Consider the following 23,272-nt stretch of genomic DNA (forward strand, 5'->3'; position numbering starts at 1 on the left):
GAAGGTTTAGATTAGACATCCATAAGAACTACTTCACAGTTAGGGCAGCTAGGATCTGGAACCAACTTCCAAGGGAAGTGGTGCTGGCTCCTACCCTGGGGGTGTTTAAGAAGAGGCTTGATGCCTACCTGGCTGGAGTCATCTGAGCCCTGTTTTTCTCCTGCCCAGGCAGGGGGTCTGACTTGAAGATCTACAAGGCCCCTTCCGACCCTGTGTCTATGATTCTATGATTTTGGATGCATCTGCAGTATGTGATCTTCTATAACCCTTTTCTGCAGAAGTATCTCCTAGCCAGGCATTTTCCAATTTTTATTTGTGTAATTGATTATTCCAACCTAAGTGCAGTTCTTTGCACTTGCAGTTATTAAACTGCATCCTATTTATTTCTGACAATTTCTCCAATTAGCCAGCATCATTTTGAATTCAAGTTCTGCCTTCAAAGTACTGGCAGCCCCTTTCCAGCTTGGTATAATCTACAGATTTATAAGCATTCTTTATTTTATCATCCATGTCTTTAGTAAAAATATTGACTGTTGCTGATCCCAGGAGAAATCCCTATCAAAACCCACTTTATACAACTAGCTAGTTTGACAGTGAGCTATTGATAATTACTCCTGAGGAAGGTATTCCAACCAACTGAGCCCATACGTCATAGTATATTCATCCAGACCGCATTACATATCTCATAAGCATGCTAAGGAAATGTAAAAACAGTGTCATAAGGTAATGACAGGGTGAGGTATGAACACGTAAGCACAGAAGAATCCTTTCCTAATTTTTTTACTTTAGGTTTGATTAAAAAACAAGATTAACGTTTCTTTCAGATGCAACAGCTATGAATGATAATGAACTGAATCAAGAATTTTTTTGGTGATTTTTTTTTTTTTTTTTTATTGGGCCAACTGTATATTTGGGATAAAATTAGACAAACTGTCTTCAGATGATCTAAGGAATGCTTTGTATTTGAAAGCTTGTCTAATTCCACCCCAACCATGCAGTTGGTCCAGTACAAGTTGGACCCCCGAAAAATCGGTGCCACATGCATAATTCCTGGACTATCGTGACTGTATTACTCTAACACTACTAAGAAAGTGAATCCTATGAATTCCAGTCCAAAAATATCCTGCCTTTAATCTGGCGCATAATGAAGAAAGACAGAATCACTTAGGGTAGCTTAGGGTAACACAATAGAAAGGTAATACAGATTTCATTTTATTGGCATAAATATCCATTTCTCCAATGGGTCTTCTCCTTTAGGGCCTACCACCATTTGATCTGAACCACTAAAGCCCATGGGCTACATTTTTGTAATCTATGAGCTGGGATATTCTACCATGGAAACAAAACTTGTGTTATCTTCAGTGACTAATGTGTCCTTCCAGCACAAACATAAGTAGCTTTAAACAATGTCAGTCATGATTAGCATAACATTTTGTGTAAATTTCCATGAGTAAGTAGGGGCATCATATTCTGAGTTCTATATTTAAATCAACAGACACTAGCTTTAATATAATTTCAAGTATGCATCTACATTTGAGATAAGTCTTCATTTAAAATGCCCTATGCTAGCTGCCAGGCACAGAGTACCCTATTGGTTGAAGCCTGAATATGGATCTGAGTAGTGAAATTTTTCAAACAGCTACATCCCAAGAAAAGTGATGTCAACAAGTCCTCACTAGCAGAAACTAAATTAAAGGAAACTTACTGAGCATACCGTCCCAGTTCCTCCAGTTATGGTGCCCCCTCAATTTTTTCATAATCAATCCCTGAAGGACACTACCTCAGGATTTTATAGACTCACCCTACAAAATATCAGGTGTAATGTGAATGTAATGTGTTTAACAGCAGGTGGGACCAGGAGGCAGTTTGCAAAGCTGTGAAGACTTAACTTGGACTACAGGAAGCTGGAGGCTGGACTGAGGAGAAGAGAGACCAGTGTGCACATGGAACCTGGTCAGCCCTACACAGGAGGAGGGCATAATTAAGCTGGAGATCCCACTGGCATGGTCAGCCAGGACTCTGTGGTCTGAAGGAGCTTGACTCAGATTTAGGGGCAAGTGCAGGCTGCTGTTTGAGCACTCTGGGACTAAACGCTTGTTTGGGGACACCTCTGGAGGTTGGGAGGAAACTAGGGTAATAAGTATGTTACCACAATGTTGTTTCTTTATATTTTACCTGTTCCCTCTCTTTGGCCTCTTGGTTTCTGACCCTAACCTATATGATTTTCCATTTAAAAGTGGGAATGCCTTCTTGTCTCTTGTGTCAGTTTCTAGAGTTGCAGGCTTGGCACAAATTGTTGATTGAAGTGGGATTCTGAAGTGGGGGGGCTATCTCATAAGTGAGGGAAATAGGAATTGGTGGTCACAGGACATAAGGCATAGAGCTAACTGTTGCAGTGAGAGCATATATTCTGTTTGTTGTGTGGGTATTTGATCAAGGAAGACGAGTACTAGGGAGGAGGGGGTACCTCTAGTTGGAGGGGAAAACACATATATCCCATCTAGTGTCTTAAGGCCTGTATTCCATCCAGCACCCTACAGCAGGCAAAAACAAGAATGGGGTGAACAATCTGAAATGGCAGCTGAGTTAAATGGGTGGAATGAGATCACTAAGCTAAAATTCCTGAGCTTAGTGCTCACAGAGAAGGCCAAGGAGTGAAGCCAAATAAGTACCTGACTGGGGCCCGGGAACTAGGAATGCTTTGGAACTAGGTGCAGGCCCTGACTGGGCTCATGCAGCCTTCTTTAATTGTAAGACGACTTCAGCAGAGTCAGTGGCAGAGTTTGGCATTGCCCTAAGATGATTAGCTGTAAAGACCTTCCCATAAGTTGGCCCTGAGATGCAGGACCTGCTGGCCTGTGACCAGGTCATCAGCAGTGACCTTAGTGGGGAGAAGAGCATCCAGCTTCAGTTGGGGAAGCCACATAGCTGGGATGCTTCCATAAAGCTAGCCACTGAGATGGAAGTGGTGAGAAAACTGGAAGCCCTAGATATCTAAAGTCCTGAGAATGAGGTGGTGATTGTTAATATTGCAGGGTTGGAATACTACCTAAAGGGAAAGCTAAGAGAAGTTCCTTGCCAGTTCCTCCTAGATTCAAGTGCCTAGGTACCACTGTACATAGCCAGGTATAGGAAAAGCTACAGCAGAAACAGAAAGAAGTCTTTAGCCCTGTAGGCTAGTGGTCAAGGCAGCCAATGGAGAAGCACTTCCAATCCTGGAAGAATGGAGTACAATCACCAGCCTCCAAGGCCTACAGCTCCCATGTAAAATCCTTGTAGCAAAGATGTCTTGTTAGGCACCCAGTTCCTAAAAAATTATAAGGTCACTATAAACATTCATGTTCCTTTCTGGGGAGGTGTTTCCCTTATATACCACAGATGGCCAAGTGAGGGCATATGAAGTGGTAGTGGAGAAGAATCTAATGAATGAGGATTCCTGGTTGAAACTGCAATGGGTAAGAGCCACAGGGGTGAAATTCCAGTCTGGGTTGCTAATACATCAGTAGAACCAAAGATCACATATCAGACCACACTGATTGGGCTGTTTGAGACAGATGTGGCTGTCCTGCAAGATGACCCTGGAACAGAGGGGTTGGTTGCTATAAGAGTACTGAGGTCAAATAAGAGCCCAAACCTTAGAGACAGGTGATAACCTTCGATGGAATTCAGGAAAATTGGAACACAAGTTCAAGATAAATTACCATGGTTTAGAGCCTGAGCAAGTGGAGGCAGTGCAATAAGTCATATTGGAATCTGCAGATGCACTTAACTTTGGAGACTGTGACCTAGAACATACAGGTTTAACTAAGTACCAGATTAATAATGGCAAGGGCCAATCCTGTCAAACAGGGGCTTCAAAGAGTATCCATCCATTTACAGCAGGACTTTGATCACCAGTTGAAACCAATGGAGGAAAGAGGTATCATCAGGCCCTCTGCCAACCTGTGGGCTGCCCTGTGGTGTTGGTGCTAAAGAATGGGGAGGTGTGCCAAGGTGTGTGGGTCTGTGTGTATTATTGTAGACTGAATGATGTTATTGTTAAGGATGCTTACCTCTTGTCTTGAATCGATGACACAGTAAACCTCCTGGCCAAAGCTTGATTGTTCTCCACTCTTGATCTGGCTAGTGGTTACTAGCCAGTGGAAGTATATCCAAAGGACAAAGATTAGACAGCCTTCTGCACTAATAGACTTTTTGAGTTTAATGCCTTTTGGTTTATGTAATGCTCCTAGTACATTTCAGAGATTAATGGATATTGTTTTAGCAGATTTGCAAGGGACAGCCTGTCTGGTGCACCTGGATAATATCATTGTGAAAGACTGAACCTTTCAGGAGCAATTGCAGAAACTGAAAGCATTGTTTACGAGGATAAAGGAAGCCAGCTTAAAAATTAAACCTGCCAAATATCAACTTTTCTGCAGTGAAGTGAACTTTTTGGGACATGTGATCTCCATGGAGGGGATAGGCCCAGATCCAGAGAAGGTGGAGGCTGTTAGGGACTGGCCAGTACCTCAAAATGTAACAGAACTGTACAGATTCTTGGGTTTGGCCTCCTATTATAGAAGATTTGTAGCAGATTTTGCTACCATTGCAAACCCTTTACATAAGCTCTCCAATAAGGTGAAGTTTATCTGGATCAGGAAATGTCAAGACACTCTTTATAGAGCTAATGGTAGTTGATGTCATCCCCTGTCTTAGCGTAGCCTGACCTTCAGTTCTCCTTCTTATTAGACACTGATGCAAGTGATGTTGAAGGAAGCCAGGAAAGGATACTGGCTTATGCAAGGCAAGCATTAAACAAACTGAGTGCTAATATGCAACTACATGAGAGGAACTGTTTGCTGTGGTGACATTATTAGAAATATCAAAAAATGTGCAAACCCTCTACGATATCTGGGCAAAATTTTGCAAACCCTCTATGATATCTGGACCTTCTTAAGGTCCAGTCTCGGCATTTCTGGTTAGGCTGGACAACATCTGTTAAGGACTGGTGCAGGTTGTACAAGGTCTGTGGTACCTGCAAAGGACCAAAGAGTAATGCTAGGACTCCCATTGTCTCCATATAGGCTGGAAGACCCCTGAAAATGGCAGCAATGGATATCCCAAGTCCTCCTACCCCTTATAACCCATAGAAATATATTTGTTTTAGTAGTGGCTAACTATTTTTCCCAGATGGGCAGAAGCATACACTCTCTTGGCTGAGCTGGAGGCCCTGCCTGTGGTAAGGATGCTTGATGAGAGATTTGTGTGGTACCGTGGTGTACTTCACTCCCTCCACACTGACCAGGGGAGAAATTTTCAATCTCAACTATTTTATCATGTACGTGACCTTTTGAAAAATCAACAAAATCTGCACCACCCTGTATCACTATCTGATGAATTGGTAGAATTATTCAACCATACTCTGGTTGACATGCTGTCTTCCTTGATCAAAGACAATCAGGTGGAGAGGGATGAGTTACTCCCTAATGTCATGGAGCAGTATGCAATCATCTATGGGATATATACCAGCTATGGTGTTGTATGGACAGGAGATCTGTCTGCTGGTTGATGTTGTCTCTGGAGTAATATATCAGAAGAATTTAGTAATCCATTTGAATGTGTTATGAAGATGGTAGAGTACCTAAATTCAGTAAGCCAACCTGTTAAGAGACATCAGGCTACAGCCACACAACGGCAAAAAAGTACTATGACCTCAGGGTCACTGGACCAGGAGAGTTGGGGTGGGTATGGAACCAAACCAGGAGGAGGGGTCAATGTCAAAAGTTATGTAAGAAGTTCAGTAACCCTTACAGGATATTTTTGTCATGAATGCAAAATAGTCATAACAGTACTAACACTGTGCATCATGACTAGTTCTAAACACAGAACCATGTGTGTCTCAGAGCTCTGGTGTCTTTTGCCACTTCTGAAACTCTTCCCCAGCCCCTTTTATAATCATCCATGCCAATACTTTCTATCATAATTCTTTTCTTTTCTTCCCAGTAGGAACTCACAGGCCACTCTGCCAGATTGTTCCCCCTTAGCTGTTTGAGGTAGATCAGGGGCAAAGTGGCTTTCCCTGGTCTTCCTACCTCATTTTAGAAGAGTCAACTGGCAAGTTCTTCAGCTAACCTCCTGGCTCTTTGCTTTCTCTAGCCCTTTGGCTCAGAAAAAAAATCCAGTAAGCACATCCTTCTCTTGCTTCCCTATTCCAACTTCTCCCATCTTCCAACTGTGGCTATCCAGTATGGGGATGTCAGGAAGCCATCCTTTCTCCTGGGCACACTTCTGCTCTTCTTGTTTCAGCCTTCTTCACTTGAGGAAGGTCCTAAACTGCAGCTGGGGTAGAGTTGATAATCTATTAGGTTTTTCTGTATTCTATTATTTCACAGAATTGTAGCTTTAAAAGAAATTTAAAACTTCTTGGGAGTAGTAAGTGAACCTGCACATTGAAGGACATAGTATAAAACATTCAAGGTAATACAAACTGGCCTTGTAATTGCTTTTTTAATGCACATCAATTTTGAAAAGAACACTCAGTGTTGTTGCAGTAGTAGACCCCTGCATGAGCAAGCTCCAGCTCTGATTCCTATATTGAAATCTAGAAAGAACCTTTGATCAGGCAAGGATAGAACATAGAAAAAATTATGTACACATTTACGTGAGACAAATTATGCTCCCCCACAATTCCCTCCACATAAAATGCCCATCAGGTTGTGTCCTCTAAGGTTCCCTTCCTTATTTGTCCTGCTGATATAATTATAAGATTGCTTGAAAATGAGGGAACAATCTGTTCACCTATTCAGCATTTTAAGATAGATTAATCTGCAAGCAACACTTAATGGAAACTAAATCACATTCACAATATAACAACATAATTGTGAAACATCAAAAGACTTCTGCAATTAAATACTTACACATCCCTGCTCTTGGAGATTATAGCACCAATAAGAGACTTCTTTTGTGTTTTAATTTCTCCATAAAAAAAACTATGATGGAATTTAGCACTTAGGAAAGTGAGGGACTAATGTCACTGTCTTGAGAGAGGGTAAATATATTCAGACTCTATTGTAGGAAATCTGGCAAAGCTCTTCCAAAGAAACAGAAGCCTGACCTGCTACTTTTTCTTTGAGTCCAATTCTAGCAGTGGATGGCAGAATCTAATCACTTATGTTTTTACACAAACAGGGCAAGAGAGGCAGCAAACAGGGCAAGCATTTTTCAGGTAGTTCACTGGGAATGAGAGAAGAAAGAAGAGAAAGAGAAGCCAGGCACTAGATCGTGCCCAGGGAATGTAAGTGATCTAGGACTGCCTGTGCCTTTGGCTTGCTGAGTGTTTCTTTGGTGAGATGTGTGTGTTTTAGGCCTGTGCTCTGAAAAGCCGGGAGTGTTGCTAGCTGACATGCTTGGAGAGTCACTGGCCATCACCTTTGAAAACTCAAGGTAATTGGGTGAGGTTCTGGACTATTGGAAAAGCGCAAATGTAGTGGCTTTGCCAAGGACAAGTCAAGTCTGACCAACCTGATTGCCTTCTATTATGAAATGGATGGCTCTGGGGATGTGGGGAGACCAGTGGATGTGGTATACCTTGATTTTAGCAAGACTTTTGACACGGCCTTCCACAACATTCTCACAGGTGAGCTAAGGAAGTAGGGGTTGGATGAATGGACTGTAAGGTGGATCATTGGGCTCAGGGGGTAGTAGTGAATAGCTCAATATCTATTTGTCAGCCAGTATCAAGTGGAGTGCTCCAGGGGTCAGTTCTGGGGCTGGTTTTGTTCATTGTCTTCATCAATAACCTGGAAGATGGGATGCAGTGCACCCTCAGCAAGTTTGCAGATGGCACCAAATTGGGGGCAGTAGTAGATATGCTGGAGGGCTGGGCTAGGATTCAGAATGACTTAGACAAGTTGGAAGACTGTACCAAAAAAAATCTTATGAAGTTTATTAAGGGCAAGTGCAAAGTCCTGCACTTAGGACAGAACAATCCCATGCACCAGTACAGGCTGGGGGCTGACTGGCTGGGCAGCAGCTCTGCAGAAAAGGACCTGGGAGTTACAGTGGACAAGAAGCTGAATATAAACCAACAGCATGCCCCTGTTGCCAAGAAGGCTAACAGCATAAAGGGCTGCATTGTTAGGAGTGTTGCCAGTAGCTCAAGGGAAGTGATTATTCCCCTCTATTCAGCACTGGTGAGACCACATCTAGAGTGCGATGTCCAGTTTTGGGCCCCCACTACAGAAAGGATGTAGTGGAGAGAGTCCAGAGAAGGGCAATGAAAATGGTGAGGGGGCTGTGGCACATGACTTATGAGAAGAGACTAGGAGAAATGGGCTTATTTAATCTAGAGAAGAGAAGACTAAGAGATGATTTGATAGCAGCCTTCAAATACCTGAAGAGTATAAGGGGGTTTCCAAAGAGGATGGAGCTGGACTGTTCTCAGTGGTAGCAGATGGCAGAGTAAGGAGTAATGTTCTCAAGTTGCAGCAAGGGAAGTTTAGGTTAGATATTAGGAAAAACTCTCTCATTAGATGGATAGTAAAACATTGGAACAGATTACCCAGAGAGGTTGTGAAATCCTTGGAGGTTTTTAAACCCAGCTAGACAAAGCCTTGGCTGGGATGATATAATTGAAGATGGTCCTGCTTTGAGCAGGGGGTTGGACTAGATGACATCCTGAGGTTCCTTCCAACCCTAATTTTCCATGATTCTATACACTAATTCTACCTCTGGTTATCATGTTATGGAATATTAATATTATTTTATGCATTGGCATTGTTTTGATATATTCACTTCACATGCATTTTCTATTATAGAGATAGATAGATAAAGAACACTGCTATGTTTTCTAGGTATTATTTGATATAAATCAGTGGCCCTGGTGATGGTGCCCTCAAGCACATTCCAGATGCCAAAGGAAGGCAACTTCCAAAACCAAAAGCAGTATAGCAGTGACTGTACATGAAAGTAAATTAGGTTCAGAGGAAACTAACTGGCACACATCATACTATTTAAACTACTACATACCAAGCAGAAGCAGCATGCTAACATAGGTATAGCCATTATGTTTGATACCGTGTGCAAAACTTCCTGGGGGGAAGGGGTGCCAAGCACTGGAGAGCATGAGAAGGGTGAGAGAGAGAAGGAGGGGAAGTCTTATCTGTCCTGGGGACTTAAAGACTGCCTGCTACACTCCTGCACCTGGCTGCTTCTGCCATGTCCCAGTGCCTATGGCCTGGAAGCACAGGGCTGCTCTTTACATGAAGTCCCCAGGGAACCCCAGGGGAGTCTACATCAGCATCCAGGGCTGGTGCCTCTCTCATCCCCACCCCTAGATTAGGCTCCTGAATGCCAGACAAGCATAATGTTCTCAAGGCCGCTGTTACTAGAGATGGGAAGCTTACAGTACAGGCATCACCAGAGAGTATAAATAGTACCCAACCTTTTCTTTTGAAAACTGATTATCTCTTAGAAACTTTAGATAGTTTCACTAGCTTCCTCCATCTGATTAATTAGCCATATATTGAGTGCTTTCACACAGTCTTCCCCAAACCACAGAAAAATGACAATTCTCCCTTTGATAAACTTTAATTAAGAACTGTATTTTCTGGTTCTTGATTAGAGAATGTAATTCTTGGACAAACCTTAAAACAGATTAAACTAAACTACCTCAAGATTTCAGAGGAAAACTTCCAACATAGAGTTTACAACTCTTTGATGCAATGTAAAGTGAGTACACAAAGATTAACCGTATTAATCACAATTTAAATATGAAATAATGAAGCTGTAGTGCCAGATGGAAACATGAGTCAAGACAATGATCCATACGGTAGCCAGAGACAGAAGAAACTTTAGGCAACAAAGAATATTCACTAAGCCTGCCGGCGTGAAAGAAAACAAACAAACCCATGCTTTACCAGAACAGGCAGTACGTTAGTTCACATGCTTCAGATTCAATCAGCTACTAGATAAAAATAAAAGCCTGGCTGAATTGCCTGATCTATACAGATGTTGCGTGAGCCAGGTCCAACTAATGCAATGCCTCTTCTGGGCATGTACTGGACTTGGTGGGGGTATGTGGAGTTTAAAGTAAAGCACTATTCTTCTTGTATTTTTTTTAGTCTGTAAGTAGCCTAATACTTTGCAAAGATGTCTGCATTTTGGTTTAATGAACAAATCTCTGTAAATCCAAACAACACACACACACACACACACACACACACACACACACACACACACACACACACACAAAAGGAAAATTTCACTTAATTTTAAAAGAGTAGCAGGAATTGGCTGTATCTGTGACTCTGACAATAGCCTCCTCTCTGTATGACTGTAATGCATTCAGTGCTTGAGGCAGTGAAGCCACTGCTCCCATTTACCACCCATAACCCCACTTTGTGGTCCACTTTGGCCTCTCAGGGTCCCACCCTGTTATCTTACCTGCCACACTTTGATTGAAAGGGAGGGTGCAGGGGTTTGGAGGGTAGGCCCTTATCTGGGCAGGGACCCTCTGGTCTTGTCCCCACTTTACCCTGGCTATGACTCTCAGCCTGTGGTCCACTATCCTACGATTGCAATCTCCCAGGCCCCAGCTCTGTCCCTGTGAGCTCCGGGCTCCTCAGCCCTTGGTCTCGCCATTGTGAGCTCTGGGTTTGCACTGTCTCTTTGCCATCTCTTGGTTCCTCCCTCTGTCTGCCAATAACAGTCATTCTACAGGATCATGGCCTCAGGAAGGGCTCTATGCTGAGAGGCCCCTGCCAATACCCCTGTGGCCTCCAACCCACTCCATTCAGCCACATCCAGTTCTCTGCTATAAATGAAAACCAAAAAAAAAAGAGGGTCTGCTCCAAAACAAAATGGCCAATCCTGCCCTCCAGAAGTCCAACCTTGAAGGCCTAAGCCACTTATTTGTTCCTGTCTAGGATGCAGGGTTTCTTCCAAGTCCCGTGTAGCTCAGAGTCCTTCCTCTAGGCCACCCAGACTGGTGCTGTCCTGGAGCTCTACCCCTTGAGGTTCTTATGGTCAAAATGCCCCCACTGGCTTAGGCCTTGTGCTTATAAGTCTCTTCCTGGGTCACCTGACCCTCCACTTCCACCCCCAGCCCTGTCAGTCACTGTGTGCATGTGGGATGGGTGGCCATTTTATTCCAGGGCTCTTTGCCCATGTTAACCCATCCCAAGGACAGGGAAAGGTCAGCTTCCCCTGGGCTCCCTCTTCCCTTCAGTAATGGGGTAGGAGCCCTGTTACAATGATGTCACCAGGCTAAAAGCTTCCAGTCAAAATTACTAAGCTAGCCACAGTCTAGAATTACACAGTGGCCCAACTCATGTCAAAGAGTTTCCAAATACCTTCAGGTATTTTATAACATTCAGTTGTGTATTTTTCTTATCTGAATTGCATATTCTGATTATTCAAATTGCCTTGGTGACATATAAACATATAAGAAACATACAAAGGAAAGAATAAATCATGCTGTTACCATGAGATAGCTAATGCAAATGAGCTATGTATCTATAAAAACTTAATGGAAACAAACATTTTAGCTTTTCCAAGTAAACTTGACAAGGTCAACAAGTACAGGGTGGCATAGAACTGACCTTGAACAGCTACCTTGCAATAAAACACCACAAATGCATTATCTTCAGGTAGTATTTTTTTTGTGGTGAAATAGCTATTACCTCCTTGCTATATTGATTAGGGGGAAAGTAAAGACACAAGTGTAATCAAAACCTAAAGGCTGTAGTGGAAACCAACCAAACAAAACACAAAGACACTTCAAATACAATTACCAATTTCCCTTTTAAAGAAATTAAATGTGAATAAAATGTGAAGGCTATATTTACTACACTTTCCTTGTAAGTACAGAGAACTGAGCTCAAACTGGACCTAGATCACACAGCAATTTCTGTTTGGTGCTTTCTATTTTTTATTACAATAACAAAATCTAGCCTGGTTTTTTGGGTGCTTGTCAATTTGTAAAACAGAAGCGAAGGAGGGTTTCTGCAGGTCAAGAATGCTGTGCATTGGCAATGCAGTGTGGGAAAATATGCATAGGACCTGCTTGCACCACACAGGCTCTAGCCATTGCTCCTCTTTCAGGAACATTAAATAAACTGAACTAACTAAAGCTCTGATCTTGCAATTTACAGCCCACAGGTGGATGGACTGCTGTGTTCACAAGGAGTCTCACTGATATCAGTGGGGTTCCTCACAGGTGCAGCTGTCCCTATGCACATTGTAAATTGTAGGTTTAGAGGTTGTACTAAGACTGACAATGGAAAAAGTAAAATAAAATGACTTCATAGATTTCCTCTGAATACTCTCTAAATGGAGGGACACTAAACAAGAGAGTTTACTCCAGTTCAAATTTCCTTTCTTTTTTTTCAGGTCCTTAAGAGTGTGTCTCTTTGGGTTAAGGAAAAGAATAATTTCTTACTTGCAAGTAGGACCTCAAGTCTCAGTAGGACAATTGGGTTGATCCCTAAATGGAATACAATTTCTACTTATTTTCTTCTCCTGTATATATTATTACTTGTTACAGGTATTATTACTTGGGTGTGTTGACACATGCCTATGACTGCTCAGTTGGTACTGTGCAGTACCTGCCTATACTGCACAGGCCCAGCAGCACATGGGTTGTTTTGTAGCTCATTGCTACTGCACAGTAGCAGCAGAATCATGGTTAGTGCCTGTTGATGCTATGCGTCATTGCTTGTCATGACAGCAATGTAGTGTCTCCTGTAGAAGTGCCCCCTTTAACTAAAATTGTTTGCTCTGCTGAGCTGTTCTCCCAGCTTATTTTTTATATTCAAGCTTTTGTCCATAGGACACTTAGTACTGGCCCACAAAGACCTGGCTCTTAGCTCTTCTCCAGTTGTTAAATCAGTGTTTATTAAATAAAATAAGAGAAAATATTTAATTTTTCCTCTCTACTATTCAAGGAAGCTTGAAATATGCCACTGCCGTGGTCAGCTGTAAGGTGCGGTGTGATTATATAAGGTACAGAAAAGAGGTTCAGGGGCACTAGATGGGGAAAAAAAAGCTCTAGAACAGGGGTGGGCAAAATATGGCCTGTGGGCCAGTTCTGGCCCAAGGAGGGTCTTTGTCTGGCCCATGGAGGCTCCCTCAGTCCCACCTGGCCCAGGCACAGTGGAGCCATGACATGTCATACAGCCCCCAGTGTAGCTGGACTGGCAGCTCAGGTGGCAGGCAGCTCCTTCTAGCTGCCACCGCTGCTGGCCCCAGCCCCACTGTACCAGTGGGACCTGTGGTATGCTGCACAGCCCTGACCCTGACCCTACGTGCCCCATGCCTGCTCCTGGCTTGCCCGCCCAGGCTCAGCAGTGGCAGCACAGGGCAAAAGCTGTTGCTCAGTGTGGGAGGAGGGGAAGCAGTTCCTCCCTGTCCCACTGCCAGCAGTTTCAGGCTGCAGTCTTATAAAGCCTGTGTGGGGCTGCCCTGTGTCTCCACCACTGTCACTGCCAATTCCAGGATGCCCTGCGGGGCAGTGATGGCAGTGCAGAGCAGATGGAGGGCATCTCTGCTCAGGCTCTGGGTGGCTGCAGCAGGGAACTGCTGGCAGCAGGAGGGGAAGGGCCGCTTTCCCACCGTGCTGAACAGCAGCTTTTGTCCTATGCTGCTGATACTGAGCTTGGACGGGTGAGCCCGGAGCAGGGGCAAGGCATGCAGGATCGGGGCTGTGCAATAGGGGTGTGAGAAATGAGTCCTATTTGATTCAGATTTGCCCTGAATTGGAGACAGTTCCGGATTCAATTTGTCTGAATCTGAAGATTTGATGCTGATTCGAGGAATCAGCGATTTGGCCATAGATGCAGCTTTAAATGCTTTTACTACATACCTTGAGGTACCAGGTGTGGCTCATGAATGCTGTGATGCTGGGGTGGATGGAGTGTACCACAGGAGCATGGGGGGGGGCGGCCCACAAGCTTGGTGGAAAACGGAAGTACTTCCGGTCCACTTCCGGGTCCATCAGGGAGAGTGCTGGGGCTCCCCCCTATGCCTCCCCAGCTCAGCAATCAGCCACAGGTGGGGGTGCCCAGGTGCCCCCACAGACCCAGGAGGCACCAGTCACTGATCCGGGGGGATGGAGGGCCCCCCCCCCCACACACACACACTCCCCAACAGACCTGGCAGTGGACCAGAAGTGCTTCTGGTCCACTTCCAGGTCTGCTGCCTGGTACCTTGAGGTATGCAGAAAAAACATTTAAAGCTGTGGCTATGTCCAAATCGCCAAATCTTTCTGAATTTCTCCAAATTGATTCAGAGGGTTCCAGTTAGATTCAGAGCTATTAAAGGGTCTCCTGATTCAATCTGGATTTGGAGATTCGGCCACCGAATCTCCATCAAATCGAATCAGTGCCCAAAGCTTTGCACACCTCTACAGTGCAGTGCAGCGTGAGTTCCTGCTGGTACTGTGGCCCTCCACCTGAAATAAATGCCTGCCCCTGCTCTAGAAGACATGACTTGTTATTCAGTTGTGTTCTACAATGTGGAAAAATATGGTCTGCCTGGATTCTTAAACCATATTTGGTCAGCTGGCCTCAACGTTTAGCTTGTTTGGTCTCTTAGACGCCAAAATTATTAATTGGTTTATAATGTCCATTTTGCATAAGTGAAATTGCTTTATAATTCTATAAATTATGTAAATCTAAACCTAGTAACACTTAGATGTGCTTCAACACTTGGAAATTCAACTTCCTTTTATTTGAGAAGGTTCACTTCATATTTATAAGACTTCAAATTGGTCCTATATACTGTTCCAGCAGTAGGAAGTCATGTAACAGTATCATAACTTGTTAGAGTAGTCATTCAACACAGAATCAGTGTGGAGTCACAGGGTGTAATTCAGATGCAACTCCTTGCAGACCTGTGGCCTCTGAATTCTGCATCTGGATGGGGAGCATTTATACTGGTGAATATCTGCATGATTTGGAGTTTCAGTGTAGCCTTTAGGTGGCCCAGATAGTAAGTGCAAATTAGAAAAGGCCTGAGGCTACCCTCATTTGCAGCTGTGGCTGGGAAAATTATCACATTGACTCCAACTTGGATCAGAATGTAGATACTTTAAATAGGGTTTAAAGTCATTGTTCTTCTCCTTACCCTGGTTTGTGTGTTTTGGTCCAGTGTAAAATCTGATTCAGAGAATTGGTTGCATTTATATAAAAGAGAGCTGATCAGAAATTTGATGAGCTTCTTCTTTTCTGTTGAAAACACCACTTGTGTGAAACTGCTATGTTTGATGCATGTATATTTTAACTGTGTAGTCCAACAAAATCTTGTCTGATGGTTTCTTACGTCATGAGTGGAAAGGAAGAGAGCAAGAGAATGCCTTTTACTAAAGCCAAATACTGCAACATTGGTTTGGGATTTGGGAGACTAAGGCTCCAGACCTTGTTCTTCTAAGTCTCAGGCCAGAGTTGTAACCCTTTGGTTTAAACCTCTTTTTCCTCTACCTTCCCCACAGTCAGAATGTTTCCTGCTTTTCCAGAAAGAAAATATTTTTAACAGTCTCATTTTTTGTTACAAATAGAAAATATTTCAACAAAGATACTATTCACTGAACTGGGATGTTTTCGGCTATCCTTAGCATAAACTACTCTATACAGTGATTATTTTCCCCCTCCCAGTTTATATTCTGTGTGGCACAATGGCTAATATTTTTTGGTGGAATTTTAGCTCCCTCCTGCCCTCCACATAATTTTAAAAGGCATTCTTCTCTAGTGTTAAGTATCAGAATTATAAAGGGAAGAAAAATATTTAATGAAACTGGGATTTCAAAAACCTTTTTGAACATACTTCACATTTGCCAGATTAATAAAAGGCTTTTTATTGCCCCTCCTCTGTAACTTTGTGAACCAACTGTATTGAATATTGTTGTAGATGTCTACTGGAATATAGTATCCCAGAAGAAGAGGGGAAACTGGATATCCATAATATAAAACATCAGCCTTTCTTCCTTAAATATATAGCATATTGGAAACTCCTCATGCTGTCTAAAACGTTACAGCCTTTGTTTAATGCTTGAAGAATAATTCTAATAAATGCTCACTAACATTCATAAATGACTGGATTTTTTAAAGTTAGACAAATGAAGCATTTGCAAGCATCCTATTTATGCAAACACAAATAGGTTATTTTGACTGGCAAGCAGTAAGCCTTTCATCCTTGACTTGATTTTAATGTGAGCATTTTTTTTTTCAGGCAAATGTACGTATTTCTCAGTGCACGAATTTGGCCAAATGATTCTTGAAAACATCACTGGGAAAATAAATGCCATAATATTTCTCCTGTGCGGAATTGCTAGTATAGAACATTGTTTCCTACTTGGATCCAAAAAGGTTAATAACTAATTGAGACATAAGATTAACATGCAAAACATTCCTTGGAAGGGGAAGAAGAAATTACAGAAAGTTCCTTGTCTTTTAGAATAATGCAGTGTGGAATTTCCCTAAGATAAGTCTTCAAAAATAAAGTATATACTCTGCTTTTTGTATGTAAATCAATATGTTAGAAGTACGTTTCTTATTTGTTATATTGCTCTGCCATCTGTAGGTCACTGAGAAAATTCCTCCTCCTCCTCTGTGTTTCAGTGCATCTTATTACTTTACTCACCATCTACTAACAACATTTTGGGGGGGATTTTATTTTCCTATCCTGTGCACATCGTGCAGTTCATTTTGAAACATGTTTCATTTATTTTAATTCCTAATCTGTGATTACCATGACCATTTCTCCCAAGTCTGCTGCAATTATACTAGAAAATCCTCCAGCTCCAAAAGCAGCTGAAGATAAGTAAGGCACAAAGGTGGCTTTAAGTTGCCATGAACTACCCTCCCGTGAGCAGTGATTCTGCACGCTGGATGTTTAGTTTGCATTTTTTGTATCTTTTTTTCAATACCACCTCTCATCCAGGAGCAATTGGAAATGTTCTTATGTGATTCCTGTAAATATCTCAGGTAATCATTTTCAAGGGAGCCACGTACAGAAACCTGACCCATAGTCTTGGGATGCTGTATAGAATCTGCCTGTTATGTGTCCTCAGCCTACCTCAGCCGTAATTAGTTTTGCTCACTGCTAAATTAAAATGCTAATAAACTGCTGCGTGTGCATCTTATGCCCACATCAGAAATCTTTTAGACTGCTTTGTATGAGGGAGGCTATGTTTTACAAATGTTTCTTCCTCGCTTTGTGTCTTTATACCTTTTGCAGCTGGGAATGTGAAGTCTGTAAAAAGTAACAGAACCAAACTTACAGAAACAGGGTGTGATTTTTGTAGACATCCCAAATTTGGAAGAATTTGTAAGACCCTAACAACAACAGTTCTCACTACGTTAAATTGCCCAGGCCCGGTGGATACGTCATTAACCATCACCAAAACCTCACATGCACATTGCTGCATGTTCACGTACTGCAGTAAGACAACTATGAAAAAAATTAAGCAGAGTATTGAGTCTGGCAACTTACACGTTTTGGCTATACTTAGCTTTCAATTATCAGAAACTGAAACTCAAGCTGTAGAATTAATGGGCATTCTGTCTCTTTAAGATACTTCCAAGAGGCCTCTAGGACTAACAATGAATGGATCTAGGTGAACAGTCATTTTGTATCTGTAATTGCAACCATGATGCCAAGCCATATCAGGGTTTGCCTGCATGTGCATATGGGTATGCTTTCTGAGGGACAAAATCAGACCTTCTGAGACAGTATTCATAACCTCTAGTACAGCTGGAGCTGCAAGAGATTCTACTTTTGCTCAAAAATTTTTGAACTAGAGGCTCTAAGTTCTACCCCCAAATGCTGATTGTGAAATTCTGACCCTAACAAAGGGACACCGAAATATATTCTGGCTGCAGGAGCCCAGAACTGACAGAAATATGGACCAGGACCTCTCAGGCAGGGAGGAGGAAAGATAAATAACAAGTTGGGTAGTGTACATTTCACTTTCCAATATGACTACTCTCCAGCAGCAGGTTGACTGAGGCAGCCGGTCTGGGCACCAACCTGGGGGGGCAGAGCACAGGGAAGAAGACCCCTGCCACTGCAGACATACAATGAAGCTGGTGGCACTGTAGCAGTCAGAAGTTGTCACTACCTCTCTGTGTATCAGTTGTCGCCGGCACCCACCAGTGCTGTTTATACCTCTGATATCCAGAACAGAGGATCTCTAAAATTTGCCACAAGCGCTGTTGTTTCTGAAGAGTAGATAATAGCTAAGATTACTTTTCAGTCCTTTTTTTTTGTCATAGGTAAAGTACACAGAACACTCCTCCTACATACCAAACACACTACATTTACCCAGTATAGTATCCTCAAGCATGTACTTCCCTGCACTCCATTTTAAAACATGACTATTGCCTGAAAGCAATATGCTTTCCAGAAAGCAAAAGGGGACAGTGTAAAAACTCTGCTTAAGTTTTTAGTAACATTGTCAATTTGTTTGTTCTTTGATAGAATGTAATGAATCTCCAGCTCTGCCTCACTTGCCATTTGCAGCAGATCATGAAGAAATGCTTCTCTATTTAAGTCAGGAGGAGGAAAGCATGGCGATGCTAAGACTTTGGGGTGAGGAGGTTGACAGTCCTGTGGGAAAATATCCCAGTGGGAATGTTGCTAACGTTAGAAGGACAGGTTTCAAGACTCAACCCTGTATGAAGAGATGTAGTATTTTGAAAAGCAGGGTGTAGAAGGTGTGGTGCATCATGCCATAACACAATGCATACTGCATGCTGAGTATTTTGGCTTTATCCTGGCTGATTTTTGGCCTAGCCCTGGTCCAATGATCAGCTGATTGGAAGCCCTGAACCTAGACAGTCGTGGTTCAACCTCATTAGGGGTTGTCTGGGCCAACAATCAACTGATTGTCAGCCCCAGAAGCAGTAGCTCATGTGTTTTCCTCCCTGGGACTTTAAACACTGCACCCAGCAGTTCTAACAGGGTCCAAGGCTTTCCCACTAGGTACTTAAAACCCCAGGCTTCTGATGCCCTGCACTCAGGAGCCTCACCAGAGCTGCTGGGAACAGAGTTTGGAGTTTCCACCAGGGGAAACCCTTCCACTCCCCTCACCCTGGGAGCAGCTCAAGGCCCAACTGCTGTCCTGGGGGCCAAAGCCAACAATCAGCTGATTGTTGCCACACAGGTTGGAGCCCAGGGCTAATTCTGATGATAATCAGGTGATTGTGAGTCATCAGTGCTGGACAGCCTCAGCATGTGACAAGCCCAACATTCAATTTAATACACCATAAAAAACCAGGCATGAAAATGTTCTACATTATATGTGAAATATTTTATGGGTAGTTTACTATCTTACGGCACTTTAATTTGAGTACAAGTGTAGCACCCTTGCCATTTATGCTGCAATTATATGTTAATTGTGGCATAAATATGACATGTAGAGGGCCCCTAAGTGAATTCTCATGTTACCTGCATACTTGCCCAACATCAGAGTAAAAAAACAAACAAAAAACCTTTGACTGTTAGTTTCTTTTTAATGTGATGTGGACTAATACCCTGTCCAGTGACAGACTGGTGAGTTTGCACTGTCATATGCATAAGGCAAGTTGATCACAACAGGCATATACCTACTAAAATATTGTAATAAGTGTTTGAAAGTAGTGCTCTTATCTGAAGTTGCAAATTATAAGTGAAATCTTACTTGTGTTACACAATTTCTGTTTAAAAACATGTATCTTCAGCTAAATTAGAATAGAAGACTGCTGTTTCATTTATCTTCTAATGGGAGAAGGGACCCATTCTTTGATTTTTATCTCTGCATTAAATTCCAATGGACTATTACAATGTGCAGTCAAGATCTGACTCTTCTAGAAGATGTACTTTAGCAAAACACCAGATACTTTGTTCACTTTATGGGAACTGGAAGATATCCTAGGCCTTGTGTCCAACAGGAGGTCAGAATAGCTGACCTAATAATCCTTTCTGTATTTCAGACAGTCACTTTATGGTGTTAGTAACATATCATTCTTGAACAACACATAGTACCTTGATGTAATAATTTTGCAAAACTATTAGTATTTTTAGTTTCTTTGGCCACAGAAGCAACAGATTCAGGCATACTCAGGTATTTGACTGTTCCAGCTGTGAAAACACATACCACTCAAAGTTCCCAACCAGCATGATTTCACTTTTCTGAGAAATAAAACACTGCCAGTTGTTTTATTTATTGTATCATTGCTTTATGTTGGTAAATGAGCTGTAATTTTACAAAAGAGAACAAAAATAACACTCTGTGCCATCACAAATAGCCATCAGCAGTATTTATTGCAGATTGTTTAATCTATTGTAGTAATAACAAAACATTGATTCTTTTGATATCCTGAACTATCAGTGAGAAATTAAGAATCACGTAACTTTTCTAAAGCTTTTTTTTTTTCATTTCCAGCATCTTCTGTTGTGGAATAGGGAATAGCATGCATGGTCAAAATATTTTTGAAGGACCAGAAAATGTGAAAAAAATGAAGTTTAATCGATGCTGTAGTGCAGAAAAGTGCTGTTCTGCAGACACACAAACAATTATGGATATGATTAAATGTCAAGTGCTATGGTCTTGACATTTTTGACATGAATATTAAGAATTTCACAGTGTTCAGACAATACACTTAGCATTTTAACTACACAACTTTCAACTGATTAAAGACTGTCAGTTCAAATCCTTTCAGCAATAGTAATGACAAGGAACTATTGTCATCTAATGGCTGTTCACTTATATGAGCCCACCTCCTTGTAGACAACTGCTCACACCACAAATAGCTAACATGAAAATTGGCCTTACTACTGCTACTTTTCATGAGCCTATAAATGAAGTCCTGATTCACCCTTCTCAAACTTTATGGATCCCTCCACAATACAGTCGTACTAAGCAAAAAAGTAGCAGTAAGATTTTTGGAAGACATCAGGAAGCAGATTCTTTGGGTTCATCCAAATTTCTCATTCATTTTGTAAAAAGGTCATCAGTGGCATAACAAGCAAGGTTTGCACCTGCTACCACTGCCATGTACTCTGCCCACCCCAACTCTTGCTCTTAAAGCAGCAGCAGGAGCAGCAGTAGCAGCATCTGTGAATCAGTTGCAGCATCGGTGTGGACTCTGCAGGGGTGGGGAACAATTTTGGCATCCCTCCTAAGCCAGCTGGCAGGGCCAATATACCCCTCACCTACTGGAGGTCATGGCAGGAAGCCTGAGACTGCCATCAATCTCTTGTACTGAACTATCATTGAAAGAAAATTATTAATGGACAATATTGTATAATATTGTCTATAAACAAGGGGATTGAAGGCCAGTAGATAAACCCTCAGCTACTGAGGATTGTACATCCATTGTAGTGGATTGTATTTTAATTCCTCTTGCTCTAGTTATTTAACTATTGATTATATGTGAATCAGAAATATTGCTATAATGCATGTGTATTATTTACAGTAATATTTCTGACTCATATTCTCAATGATCATACATATAATCTGTCTATATACATAATGCTCTCAAATTTAAGAGCTGCTAGGCAAGAACATGACTGCAACACAACCAATGTTAAGATAATGCTGAAGATGCTGATCTGAGCACTCAGAAGTTAAGAAGTGACAAAGTAAAAGGAGAAAAGCTTGGAGTGTAAGTACTCTATGCTATAATGGTTCCATTTCTGTAAGTGAACCAAAAAAGAGGACTTCTGTCTCTAGGATGCTCTGTCAATCAATATTTGCCAGCACTGTCAGCTAATTTTCAGAAGAAGATCAATGCTAAGTCAATATAAAGATGACAGATATGCCTGAACTTTTTAACTGAAGTTGGAAACTGAATGCTAAGGCCCTTATTCCAATTTAGTATCTAACCAATTAAATTTTAGGATTTTGTGAATTGTGAAAAAAAATCCTTTTTCTAGTGTTTGCTTTCCAGGTGTTCCATCACTCCTACAGACAATGTTTTAAAAGATATTCTGAACCTTCAGAATTTCAGACGTACGTAACACATGGTCATAAGGGAACAATTTCCTGCAGACAGGATTAAAGCCCAGAACTAAAACCTCTACTGGATGTACTGCTTATACTATACTAATCTAACTGAAATCAAAGTGACTATTTACAACAACAGCAAGCAATAAATTGTAGAAGTGTTTATTTCTGGCTAAGTTCTCTGAGTGTCCAACAGAAGTGGCCGTTTGTGATTTAGTTACAGATTTTTGCTTCTTTACACCAGCCCTGAGCACTAGCCTATCTTACATAATCTGTCTTCAGTCCAAGAGACAAAGAGAACAACCAAAACCTAGCCTCCATTTCTTCTTAATCTCTTGTGCCAGTAGCCATAGAAAGGGAGATGTAGGAGCCAGAGGTGGACAGCAGGATTCTTCATGCCTGGTATAAAATGTACCCTTGGTTTTCACTACCTTGCATCCCCTGCATGGTGAAAAAGGAAGCAAAATTGACAAGAGACCCTGATCTTTGGCATTTAGCTCCAAAAGATGATTCTCACAGTCTCAAGAAATATGCAAAATATATTGCATGACATCTGAGTGTAAAGTAAACAACTGGAACTCCTGCAAAGAAGGAATGCAGCTCCTGAAGATCACATATGGCTAACTATCCTTTCTCAGCTGTTTTTATATTAAGAACAACCAAAGAGTAATTCTGCAGTGAACATCATTCAAAAGGGACAAAGCAGTTAAAAGCATGCCTATGTACTTGAAATTCATTTTTAAAAAATAATTGCATGAATATATGATACATTTCCTACATTGCTTTTCATACTAGCTATGACGCATATATCATCTCATGATAGAAGAGAATTAATAAACCAGCCTGAGTGTATTAAGAGCTGCTAAAAGAAGGTCACTTACAACCTCTCTTACCATTGCTCCATGTTTCTCTTGTTTGAACCAGAATTCGAGTGTGCTTCTCATTCCGTCCTCACTCACCTGACCCTATCTGCCTCCACAATGGCCCAATCCTTGTGGTTCTCAGCTTTCTCTTTTAACTGATTCAATAAGGCTACTCCTCTCAGAAAGATATAATCTCTCAAGTTTAAAATTTCACAAAGCTAACATAAAACACAGGAGAGAGCTTGGCCTAGATGCATGATTTATTGCCTGGCGGGGATTATTTACTAGAGTTAAAAATATTCCCTTCAGTTTGAACACATTGCATTGTGCAGCAGTTTTTCAGTGACTGCTTTCAATAGTAGTCTTTTCACAACTGAAATTTAAGTTAAGTGGGTTTGGCAATTTCTTTGCAGTGAAATATAGACAAATGAAGCTCTGAGAGCTC

General features: G+C 41.8%; 1 protein-coding gene and 1 long non-coding RNA gene across 5 annotated transcripts in view; both read right to left on the reverse strand.

Moving 5' to 3' along the window:
- LOC109303221 overlaps window positions 1-5,927 on the reverse strand; it is an 18,615-nt gene extending 12,688 nt beyond the window's left edge. The window contains exon 1 of the long non-coding RNA XR_002099026.1: window positions 5,916-5,927. This is a non-coding gene — a long non-coding RNA (uncharacterized LOC109303221). The remainder of the gene's footprint in view (window positions 1-5,915) is intronic.
- ROBO1 (roundabout guidance receptor 1) overlaps window positions 1-23,272 on the reverse strand; it is a 1,310,595-nt gene that overhangs the window by 827,295 nt on the left and 460,028 nt on the right. The gene's annotated exons all lie outside the window — the stretch shown is intronic.

Source organism: Gavialis gangeticus, unplaced genomic scaffold, assembly GCF_001723915.1.
Source record: "Gavialis gangeticus isolate Ggan-Ray unplaced genomic scaffold, GavGan_comp1, whole genome shotgun sequence".
Taxonomy (NCBI): Eukaryota; Metazoa; Chordata; order Crocodylia; family Gavialidae; genus Gavialis; species Gavialis gangeticus.